Source organism: Ostrinia furnacalis, unplaced genomic scaffold, assembly GCF_004193835.3.
Source record: "Ostrinia furnacalis isolate ACB-3 unplaced genomic scaffold, ASM419383v2 OfSCF3453, whole genome shotgun sequence".
Taxonomy (NCBI): Eukaryota; Metazoa; Arthropoda; class Insecta; order Lepidoptera; family Crambidae; genus Ostrinia; species Ostrinia furnacalis.
Window position 1 is genome coordinate 479,382 of NW_021133692.1, and position 10,403 is coordinate 489,784.

The following is a 10,403-nucleotide window of genomic DNA, read 5'->3' on the forward strand; positions in this document are numbered from 1 at the left end:
ACTCATTTAACAATCAAAGCAAACGATAATGTGGTAGAGGAATTAAATCTTCTCGTAATTCCTTATGTATAATTATTATTTTATGACTGTTCTCAGTTAGGTAAGGTTATCGGAATGAATTAATCTGTTTGGAATAAAAGGGAAAGCTCAAACAAACGAGCCATATGCGGTTTTACAATATTCACACCCTACAAGAAATAAATGCTTGAGAAGGAAGTACTTGTAAATCTTATGAGACATGTAGAATCTTAAGAGCAAAATGACGATTTGTAAGAACTATTTATTAGTCTAAACAAATAAAGAAATGTTGACTTTGACTTTGACTTTAAACATCTCCAAATTGAGTGTCAATTTTATGGGTGTTGGCTGAAAGTGAGTCCCAGCAGATTCCAGGAAAAGCGTTTTCCCGCAAATCAAAGTCTGGACAAGCTTTTTAGACCCTTTTGGCTTCCAGTAATTAACCACACGCCGTCCCAAACGTTGAGGCGAAAGTTCTCAATTTAATTATAATTAATACTTAGTCATCTTTCATTTAAAGCGGTCAGCGACACTAAATAATATTAAGTGTTTAAAAATATTGCTAATAAATTAATTAGATTTCACTACCCGTGTCATAATACAACGAATCATGTTTCGCGAGAAATGGAACAGAAAATGGAATGTGCCAAAGGAAATGACCATACAAAATTGAATTTATATCAGAAAACGTTGCATCATCATCTACTATAAAATTGAATTGAAAACGGGCGCTGAAAATATTTCATTTCAAGCATTTCGTATTCAAATAGCTTTTAAAGTCTTATTACATTATTTTCTTCGTTTTATGGCTCAGTCGTAGTTCCTCCAATTTACCGGGTTTTATGATGAATTTTCATAAAACATTATCGTTCAAGGGAAATACGGCAGAATGAGTGCGTGTCATATCATTCATTGCGTAATATTATTCGTGTAGTTTTTGAAGTTTGGGCATATTGGGCGTTAAACCAACAGAAACAAAAAGTATACTAAATTAAAGCTTAACACTAGTACTTCATTTCATAGTATGACAACAATCCTGAAATACGCGGGGATACGGAGATAGAGGTCGTTGAATATGCAAAGTTTCCATAGTATTTCACATCACATTAGGGTAATAAAAATAGTATTAGGTCCATTAGATTGCTTTTATCGATCATATTGAGAGTATTGTATCATATCTCACTATCGATTCTATATTTAGTATACCGAATAAATCATAATCGATTTTTCGATTGCAATAATCGATTATATTGCTGAAATAAGGAATTGAATTAACAATCAAATGATAGTAATGATGGTAATCAATAAAATTGATTAATCGAATTGTTAATCGATAAATCGCTATTTGGCAATATCGATTAATAATCGATCCGTGATCGATTATGCGACAACACTACAGCTTAACTGGTAGAAATCCCATTGAAACATGACTGTGTTCATGTCATTTCTCTAAATGGTACCTAGGTATGGTCGTACGCTTATAATGTAGAACATGGTTTAAATATACCATTTGTTGGCCCCACTGCCCCCACTCCTGAACTATTGGATATAATAATGGATAAATAACTTAATGTATTTGAAATGTAAGTAGATAAGTATATTAATTAATAATATTTTTTGTTTGCGCAATAAAGCACCTATTTCTATTACACATTATGTCAATTTCCAAGCAAACCCGGGAGTTTTTGGTAGTTATTTATATGAAAATATATTTCTGATATTAAGTCCTAACAAATAATAGTAGTTACATTTCTGTTGGTTTAACGCCCAGATTCCATAGAAAAGTGCCCATCATCCTTTATTTGGCAATATCGATTAATAATCGATCCGTGATCGATTATGCGACAACACTACAGCTTAACTGGTAGAAATCCCATTGAAACATGACTGTGTTCATGTCATTTCTCTAAATGGTACCTAGGTATGGTCGTACGCTTATAATGTAGAACATGGTTTAAATATACCATTTGTTGGCCCCACTGCCCCCACTCCTGAACTATTGGATATAATAATGGATAAATAACTTAATGTATTTGAAATGTAAGTAGATAAGTATATTAATTAATAATATTTTTTGTTTGCGCAATAAAGCACCTATTTCTATTACACATTATGTCAATTTCCAAGCAAACCCGGGAGTTTTTGGTAGTTATTTATATGAAAATATATTTCTGATATTAAGTCCTAACAAATAATAGTAGTTACATTTCTGTTGGTTTAACGCCCAGATTCCATAGAAAAGTGCCCATCATCCTTAATTGAATATTGTCTAATATAATTATGTATAATTTATTTAAATAAAGATTGTTTCAACAATGAACAATGAACTTGAATAAACAAACTCTTTCATGTATATTCAAAGTCAAAGTCAAAGTCAAAGTCAAAATTTCTTTATTTGTTTGGACTAATAAATAGTTCTTACAAATCGTCATTTTGCTCTTAAGGAGCCTCTACATGTCTCATAATCTTTTTACCCTACCAGCGCTTCGAGACCAACATTTGGCAAGTGCTGAGAAGAAGCGCCGCAACAAACTCAGTCACCACNGATTTGACATTAATTTATCATTTCGCTAAAATCTAATTGTTCCCGTCACGACTCCAAAAAACTAATGTTCAGAAGCTGGTGCTTACAAATTACGCCTAGACAGCAGCCTTCGCCACAGTGCAGATAGTAGTAGCAGCCTTCATAGGTTCAAAAGTAATAGAGCTGATGAGTTTGTCTGTTTGGTTGAACTTTAATCTCACGTAGGTACTATCTACATTCGATTTGAAAAATGTACTGTTAAATTGTAATGGATAAAACGGGGATGCACTCTCGTTCCCACTGCTGCAACTCCTGTGTAGCCAGTATTGTGTTGAATAGTCTATTCTGGAAAGGCTTAGGGCTATATTTCACCGGGACACCATGGCGGCGCAACCAGTCGCCGCTACCAACAAAATGTATGCAGCTTTGCGCAACCAAACGGACACCAGGTGAGTAACTCTCTATAGAGCTGTATACGTTTTGTTGGTAGCGGGCGACTGGTTGCGCCGCCATGGTGTCCCGGTGAAATATAGCCCTAAAGGCTATTTTTTATCATTTCCATAATGTAGAATGTATCAAAATTATTTATTAAATTCATGCTTTGTGGGTAGGTTTATTTTTTCTGTTTGAAATATGTAGTTGCGTATGAACTGTGTAATGTAATGTGTAATGTAAATATTGTTATTACTTCTATGAGGCTACTATTCTACCGTACACTGTAACCAAACTTCGTTCCTCAAACCCGTTAATTAGATTCATGAATAATTGTTCAAAGATTTTGAATCTATTTGTATTATTACATTTTCTTATTCAATTAAGTAGAGCGCATTTGTCGAGTAAACTGATTTTGTAGGATGAAAGGCAGAAGCCAATGAACTGGTGTTCAAACTGAATAAACCTTTACACGAGTATTTATTTGGGACTTATAACTTCACACGATAATATTTGTCCACTCGACACTTTTGACAAACATCATATTTTCTACGCCTAATGGCTATTAAGTATCTAATACTTATAATAAATCTGTAGAGAGGTCAATTCTGTACATGAAATATATTTTCAAAATAACTATCAGGGGGTGATTAGTGATCGATACTGATGCCAAAAATGCAATCAGTAAAATTTTTGTCTGTCTGTCTGTCTGTATGTTCCTTATAGAAACAAAAACTACTCGACGGATTTTAACGAAACTTGGTACAATTATTCTTCATGCTCCTGGGCAGGTTATAGTATACTTAGCAATTCCCACGGGAACGGGAAGTAGCGGGAAAATCCTTTTGTATGAAAAATCTAAACCGCTTAAGTTAGACGCTTAAAATTTGGCATGCATGTACCTTAGTAAACTTAAAGCTTGCTTTCAACAGGATATTGCAAAATTGCCACGGGAACGGGAGTTAGCGGGAAAAAACATTTGTATGAAAAAATCTGAACCGCGTAAGATGGATGAAGGGGGTAAAACGGGATCCACGCGTACGAAGTCGCGGGCGGCCGCTAGCGGATGCGGTTATACAATATTCACACCCTATAAGAAAAATAAATAAATGCTTGAGAAGGAAGTACTCGTAATTCTTAACATCTCCAAATTGAGTGTCAATTTTATGGGTGTTGGCTGAAAGTGAGTCCCAGCAGATTTCAGGAAAAGCGTTTTCCCGCAAATCAAAGTCTGGATAAGCTTTTTAGACCCTTTTGGCTTCCAGTAATTAACCACACGCCGTCCCAAACGTTGAGGCGAAAGTTCTCAATTTAATTATAATTAGTACTTAGTCATCTTTCATTTAAAGCGGTCACAGATACTAAATAATATTAAGTGTTTAAAAATCTTGCTAATAAATTAATTAGATTTCACTACCCGTGTCATAATACAACGAATCATGTTTCGCGAGAAATGGAACAGAAAATGGAATGTGCCAAAGGAAATGACCATACAAAATTGAATTTATATCAGAAAACGTTGCATCATCATCTACTATAAAATTGAATTGAAAACGGGCGCTGAAAATATTTCATTTCAAGCATTTCGTATTCAAATAGCTTTTAAAGTCTTATTACATTATTTTCTTCGTTTTATGGCTCAGTCGTAGTTCCTCCAATTTACCGGGTTTTATGAAGAATGTTCATAAAGCATTATCGTTCAAAGGAATTACGGCAGAATAAGTGCGTGTCATATCATTCATTGCTTAATATTATTCGTGTAGTTTTGGAAGTTGAAATTTAATTGAATCAAGATATTTAAAAGTAATTTATTCAAATACAGATTGTTTCAACAATGAACAATGAACTTGAATAAACAAACTCTTTCATGGTATGTATATTCGGTATTATTTTATAAATTTTGTCACAAACTTTTGTTAAAATATTACAAGTTTCACTTTCTTGTTACAACTAAAACGGCACCGAAATATAAAGTAGACACTTAAATTTCAAATGAACCACTTCATTTTGGCTTGGCAATTTTAATTTTCATTCCACTCATTTAATTTAATTGGATTACATTATTAGCTCGGGGAGCTGTGCACACTAAAATGGCACTTAAGATGACGGCAAATGAGGATATGCCTTGTAAATGTATCATAAATTTTTAACATTGTATGTGTTAGAGTCAAAAACTCATAATCGGTCAAAACCACTTTTGACTGTTGCTGTACAGGATGTGTTGTATTGCTAGAAAAGTCAGCATTCAAAAATATAACTCTAATTTATAAGGAAAGACGACTGAAGGTTTTTATCATTGCCTCTTGTTGACAGGTTAATGTATTAAAAAGTACGCACAAACGTTTGTCACACACGTTATAAATCTGTTTTAACTGCGTTATTTTTTAACGTAAGCGCTTTCAATTATTCGCGCTGCGATTACGCCGTGAAAAAATGTGAGTCGCGACACGCGCTGAGGTGATTTAGCTGTGTATTACTAGGGCTGCAACATTTGTTACAACAAAACTGTCACAGTATAGTGCACTAATTGTGCCCCATGTGGGCATCGAATCCAAAATGAATTAACGTCTCGAACAACCGGAAAACAAACTCTAAACGCGTTTAGACGTAGGAATATTTTTTAGCAATTTTGGTAACTAGCGTCGCGAATAACGAATACACGAGAAAAGGCGTTTTGACAATTTATTGACTTTAATTTTTAACAAAAGCATTATTTAGGTTCAACGTGGAACATTATTATCTTTTTTATGCCATTGATTTTTTTGTAATTTTTCCCTACCATTTGATTCTATTTTTAGTCTTTTTTTTTTTTTTTATGTGATAGGAGGCAAACGAGCAGACGTATCACCTGATGGTAAGTGATTACCGTCGCCCATAGACACCCGCAGACCCAGGGGCGTTACAGGTGCGTTGCCGGCCTTTAAGGTAAAGATACGCTCTCCTCTTGAAAGCTTGCAGGTCGTATCCGTCCGGAAACACCGCAGACGACAGTCCATTCCACAGTTTGGTTGTACGGGGCAGGAAGTTGCAGAAGTCTGCTAATGGAAACGGTTTTATATGCCTCCTGTGCCTTAAATAAAAATATTAAAAAAGTTGAGAGATCGACAGCCCTGCTCGCTAAGCGCATGTCCTCCCACACTTGTGTTTGCGTACGTGCGAGTGTTGTTTATTTTGGACTTACCATTTGTGCCATAACGGGCCGTGTTTGTTTTAAGATGTTTACTCTGTGGCATATAAACTACGAATCTAAGTTTTCTTATGCATATTTATGTGCTGTAATTTCTGTTTTGAGTGTACAAATCTACATAACCACATTTGATTATAGTGATGTTCATAAATGCATACCTAATGAAAGGTACTTTACATCTAGTGCCCTTCCAAATTGTAAGTCTGTGTAAGGAAGGGCAACGCATTGAGCCTATGATGACCTGGTTAGGTGATTTGATTGATGTAAAAGGGCTCATAGCCGTTCGATGTGATTGTTCACAGAACTAATTAATGAAATACATTCTTGAGTTTTTGAATTTATTGTATTTTAGACAATAATTGGAAGAATTGGAGTGAGTTAACGTGCCGGCCGGCACGTCAAGCCGGTTCGGTGGCTGATAGGCGAGAGGGGGATACAGTGAATGGAAGAGTGAACGCACGTGCGGACCGAATGAGATCGACCGATAGTGATGTGTGGACATCCTGTCATAGACAGTGATATTTTATGGGGAAAGCTCATACATATTTGGTGTGTCCCAGTAGACTACAAGAAGTTGATGATGCTGTTCATGATGATGACTATTAGTACTACGCTTTTTCACGCAAATCAAACCGCTTTTCTTAACGTTTTCCGCAACTAAGGCTGAGTTGCAATATCTTACATTAATATGTAAAACAAACATCAAAAGTCAATCAGACTCCATACCAAAACATTAAAGTTATGGTTGAAGTTAAGTGATGCAACTTAGTCTTAGTTTCCTGACGTTAGTTATTAACCCTACCTTTATAAAAGTCACTTGATAAATTAAATCAAACCCGCAAGCTATTTCCACACAGAAATTAAAATTGTTGCGTTCTAATTTAAACAGGTATTGAATTTTCAAACATGAATACTTGCAGGCTCTTGCTTGGGAATTCAAATAACCAATCGCAACTATGCGGGCGGCGCGATCCATTTAGTTTCAAAACATGTGCGGACATTTTTAGAATTCCTTCGTTATAAGCTGTGCGCATTAAATTGCATGAATTCCGTAGAAATATACAGCGTAAGCTTTTATTTTTAGTATGTGAGTTTATTAAGCGATAATACTACCAACGTCACGTTTTCATGAACTGAAAACTATGAAAGCAACGTAATATTTAACCGAGTAGGTATTATTTAATTTTCCAGCGTATGCTGGCTAAATGGAACTTGCAATCAATAAACAACAGCATAGGGAATCAGTTTTCCGGGTTCAAATACCAGTTTCATCGTTTGATACTAGTGTAAAATAATTATCTAAGTAACTTGAAATTTAAAGACAGCATGGCACTACTTACATAAAACCACACGATAAAATTATTTTGATTTTAGACGAAGCCGAATATATTGAATAGTTTGTAGAATTGGAGCCTTAATTGCTGAATTCCGATTCCGATCCGTTTATTTACACTCGGCCTATTATACTGTAAATAGCTATTTGCCGAGCCCGGCTTGTTTGCCCGCAATGGACTGCGTGTTAAATAATTTCAACGGACAAACAAAGAACGTACTTCGAATCCATACGATAACCACGGCTGGGTATACGGTTTTTAAGCGAGGAATATTGAAAATATTTTCATCGGTTTGGATATAAAAGGTTTAATCACTGTGAAGTTTTTCGGTGTAAGCGAGGCGGGTTCTGATTTTTAAAACGTTAATAAAATTTATTTATACTCATTAAAGTAGTAAACTTTGTTGGTGTTAACAAGGTGGTACGAATATAATTTAATCACCCTATAACAAAATAATGAAATTAAAACTGTTCAGAATGGTCTACTCACACTAGAGCTAATGCTAACTTATTTAATAACAATAATTCAAATAGTGGCACAAAAACCCACTGCTTTTTTCCTTAACACCTTTGAAACTTGATACTTTCAAGTCATAAACACGTTCCGCAGCACAATGTAGAACACGCTTGAATACAGAAATGGTTTGTTAAAATCCTTCGCGGCTGATGGTGTACTGTACGTGTACTACGACGCTACGGCGCTACGGCGCTACGAGATACGAGCCCGTAGCTGCTACGAGCCGCCCTGGGAGTGCTACGGAGAGTTTATGGTCGTATGTATGTGTTTATGGAGTTTGAATTTTTATACGTGACGTGTTGAAATTTATGAGTGCTTGTGATATGGAATAGCTTCCTTAGGAAATATTTTGGAAAATTTACTTACATTATGGTCTATACACGTGACAGTCGCCTTCCCATGTCTGGTGGTTCACGTGGACTACAATGCGGTTGCGGTTTCGTGTTCTGCAAAGAGCAAATGATTTTTTGATAAGCAGATTTGTGTGGGTTTATATTTTTATGATACCTCGCAGGCTATAAAATTTTAATCGGCTGATAATTTGATCGGCTTCCAATTATTATGAAGTTTGAAATTGGTCGATATCAAATCGGTGTAATGTGCGCACTTCCATACGTTTATATTGATTAACAGTCGGACCCAGCTATCAGCCGACTGAGGCTGAGTTGCACCATCTTACTTTAACTTTGACAAACGTCACAAATCTGTCAAACTCCATACAAAAAGCACCGGTTATCGTTATAGTTACCGTCAAAGTTAGGTGGTGCAACTCAGCCTAAGGCGTCAGCGTGGTCTGGCATAAAAAAGAAAAATCTAAATTACAATTAAAAATAACACACATAATAAAAAGGTAAATGACATAATTTCATTATTTCGTCCCGTGCATCAACGTAAGCAGTTTTCCAACACCTTTAGGCCCAGAACACACGGTGAAACGCAACTGCACCGAAACTGCAACTTCTAGTTATTTTTGAGTTGCAGTTTGAAACCGATTTGAACTGGTCAAACTGGTCGCTTCATGTGTGGTCTCTCAACGGCCGCTATGGCAGAAACTTAGATGCGACTCAAAAGTAACTAGAAGTTGCAGTTTCGGTGTAGTTGCGTTTCACCGTGTGTTTTGGGCCTTAGCGAGTTGAATCGCGTTGCAGACAATGCGCCCGTCGTATCTCGAAATAGCGGGTTTATACCGATCCCGACACGACAGACTATTAATGCCGCCGACTCAGGTATCGGCATGGCTTCGGTTTGCGGTCGAGTTTTGAAACCGGTGACGGGCTGCCTTTTGTGAACGACTGCCGGTCTACGACTTGACAGTGACTTTGTTAAGGCTCTACGGTCAGTTGCTACTCTGTTTACGTTGAATTAATCGAATGACCATCATAATACAGGCCGATTGATAGACAATATTATTAGTAATAATGTAAGAAACTGATAAGTGGCTGACAGAAATTTCTTAAACGTATAATGTACATACGTACATAATGCTTGTAAGTTATTAAGGCCCGATTCGACAAAACTTTTATCATAGAATAACTCCTGGTATAACTGGCACATTGACAGTTTCAGTATGGGAAATATGTCAAAATGGACGATTTATTCTGAGATAAATATTTACTCTTGTTTGGTCCAATCCACCCTAAATCTTAAAGTAGCTTATTTACAAACCTGGTGGTATAAAAAATGCCACATTTTTTTCAGACGAAACCTTTGGTTCACAACTAAAACTATCGCAAAGTATGTTACGTAAAAATATTACACAGTAATTTTTATCGAGAAGCTGTCGCTTTAAGTAAATTACTATGAAAAATTGCTTCAACGAATACACTATGTGTGCTATAATGAAATTAAATTTTAAAGTCCGGCGATTATATTTTTTGCTCGATTTGGGAGGTAATTTAATCCTGCTCGGAGGCATAAATTAAAGTCTTTTTACATTTTACGCGTCGGTAATTAATCTGCGGAGTCCGGAGCGGGCAAAGTCCTGATGTATGGTGGGCACGTGGTGGCTTGATAGATATACCTTTATTTTTATCGCCGCGGCCAGGGACGCGTGCTTGTTGAAGCGATTTGGTGCTAATTGGTGAAGACAAGGCACTCGTGGTTTGGTGGGGCGTAAGATAGGAGTATGTTTATGGAATTAGATCAGTCAAGAGTTATTTCAATAAGAAATGAAATATTAAAGCTGTATAGTCAACTTATAAGCGTCAGATTGAATCAGACTGATAGCTGAAAGTGTCTTTATGTACTAATTCAAGTTTGCAAAGTCCTAATTTGAAACTATAAGACCGCGTTTTTTTCTATTTGTGTGTTCAAACATTAAATTAACCCTGCACCTCCCAATTAGGAGATAAACATTATAATCACTACATCACCGCAGAGAAATCATAATAAT

The 10,403-nt window shown here is 36.0% G+C and overlaps 1 protein-coding gene across 2 annotated transcripts in view; it reads right to left on the bottom strand.

Annotated features, from left to right (window-relative positions):
- LOC114357825 (T-lymphocyte activation antigen CD86) overlaps nucleotides 1–8,455 on the bottom strand; it is a 170,417-nt gene extending 161,962 nt beyond the window's left edge. For both annotated transcript variants that reach the window (XM_028311609.1, XM_028311608.1), the window contains exon 1: nucleotides 8,378–8,455. The gene's annotated coding sequence lies outside the window, so the exon portion shown is untranslated. The remainder of the gene's footprint in view (nucleotides 1–8,377) is intronic.
- Between the last annotated feature and the right edge of the window lie 1,948 nt (nucleotides 8,456–10,403).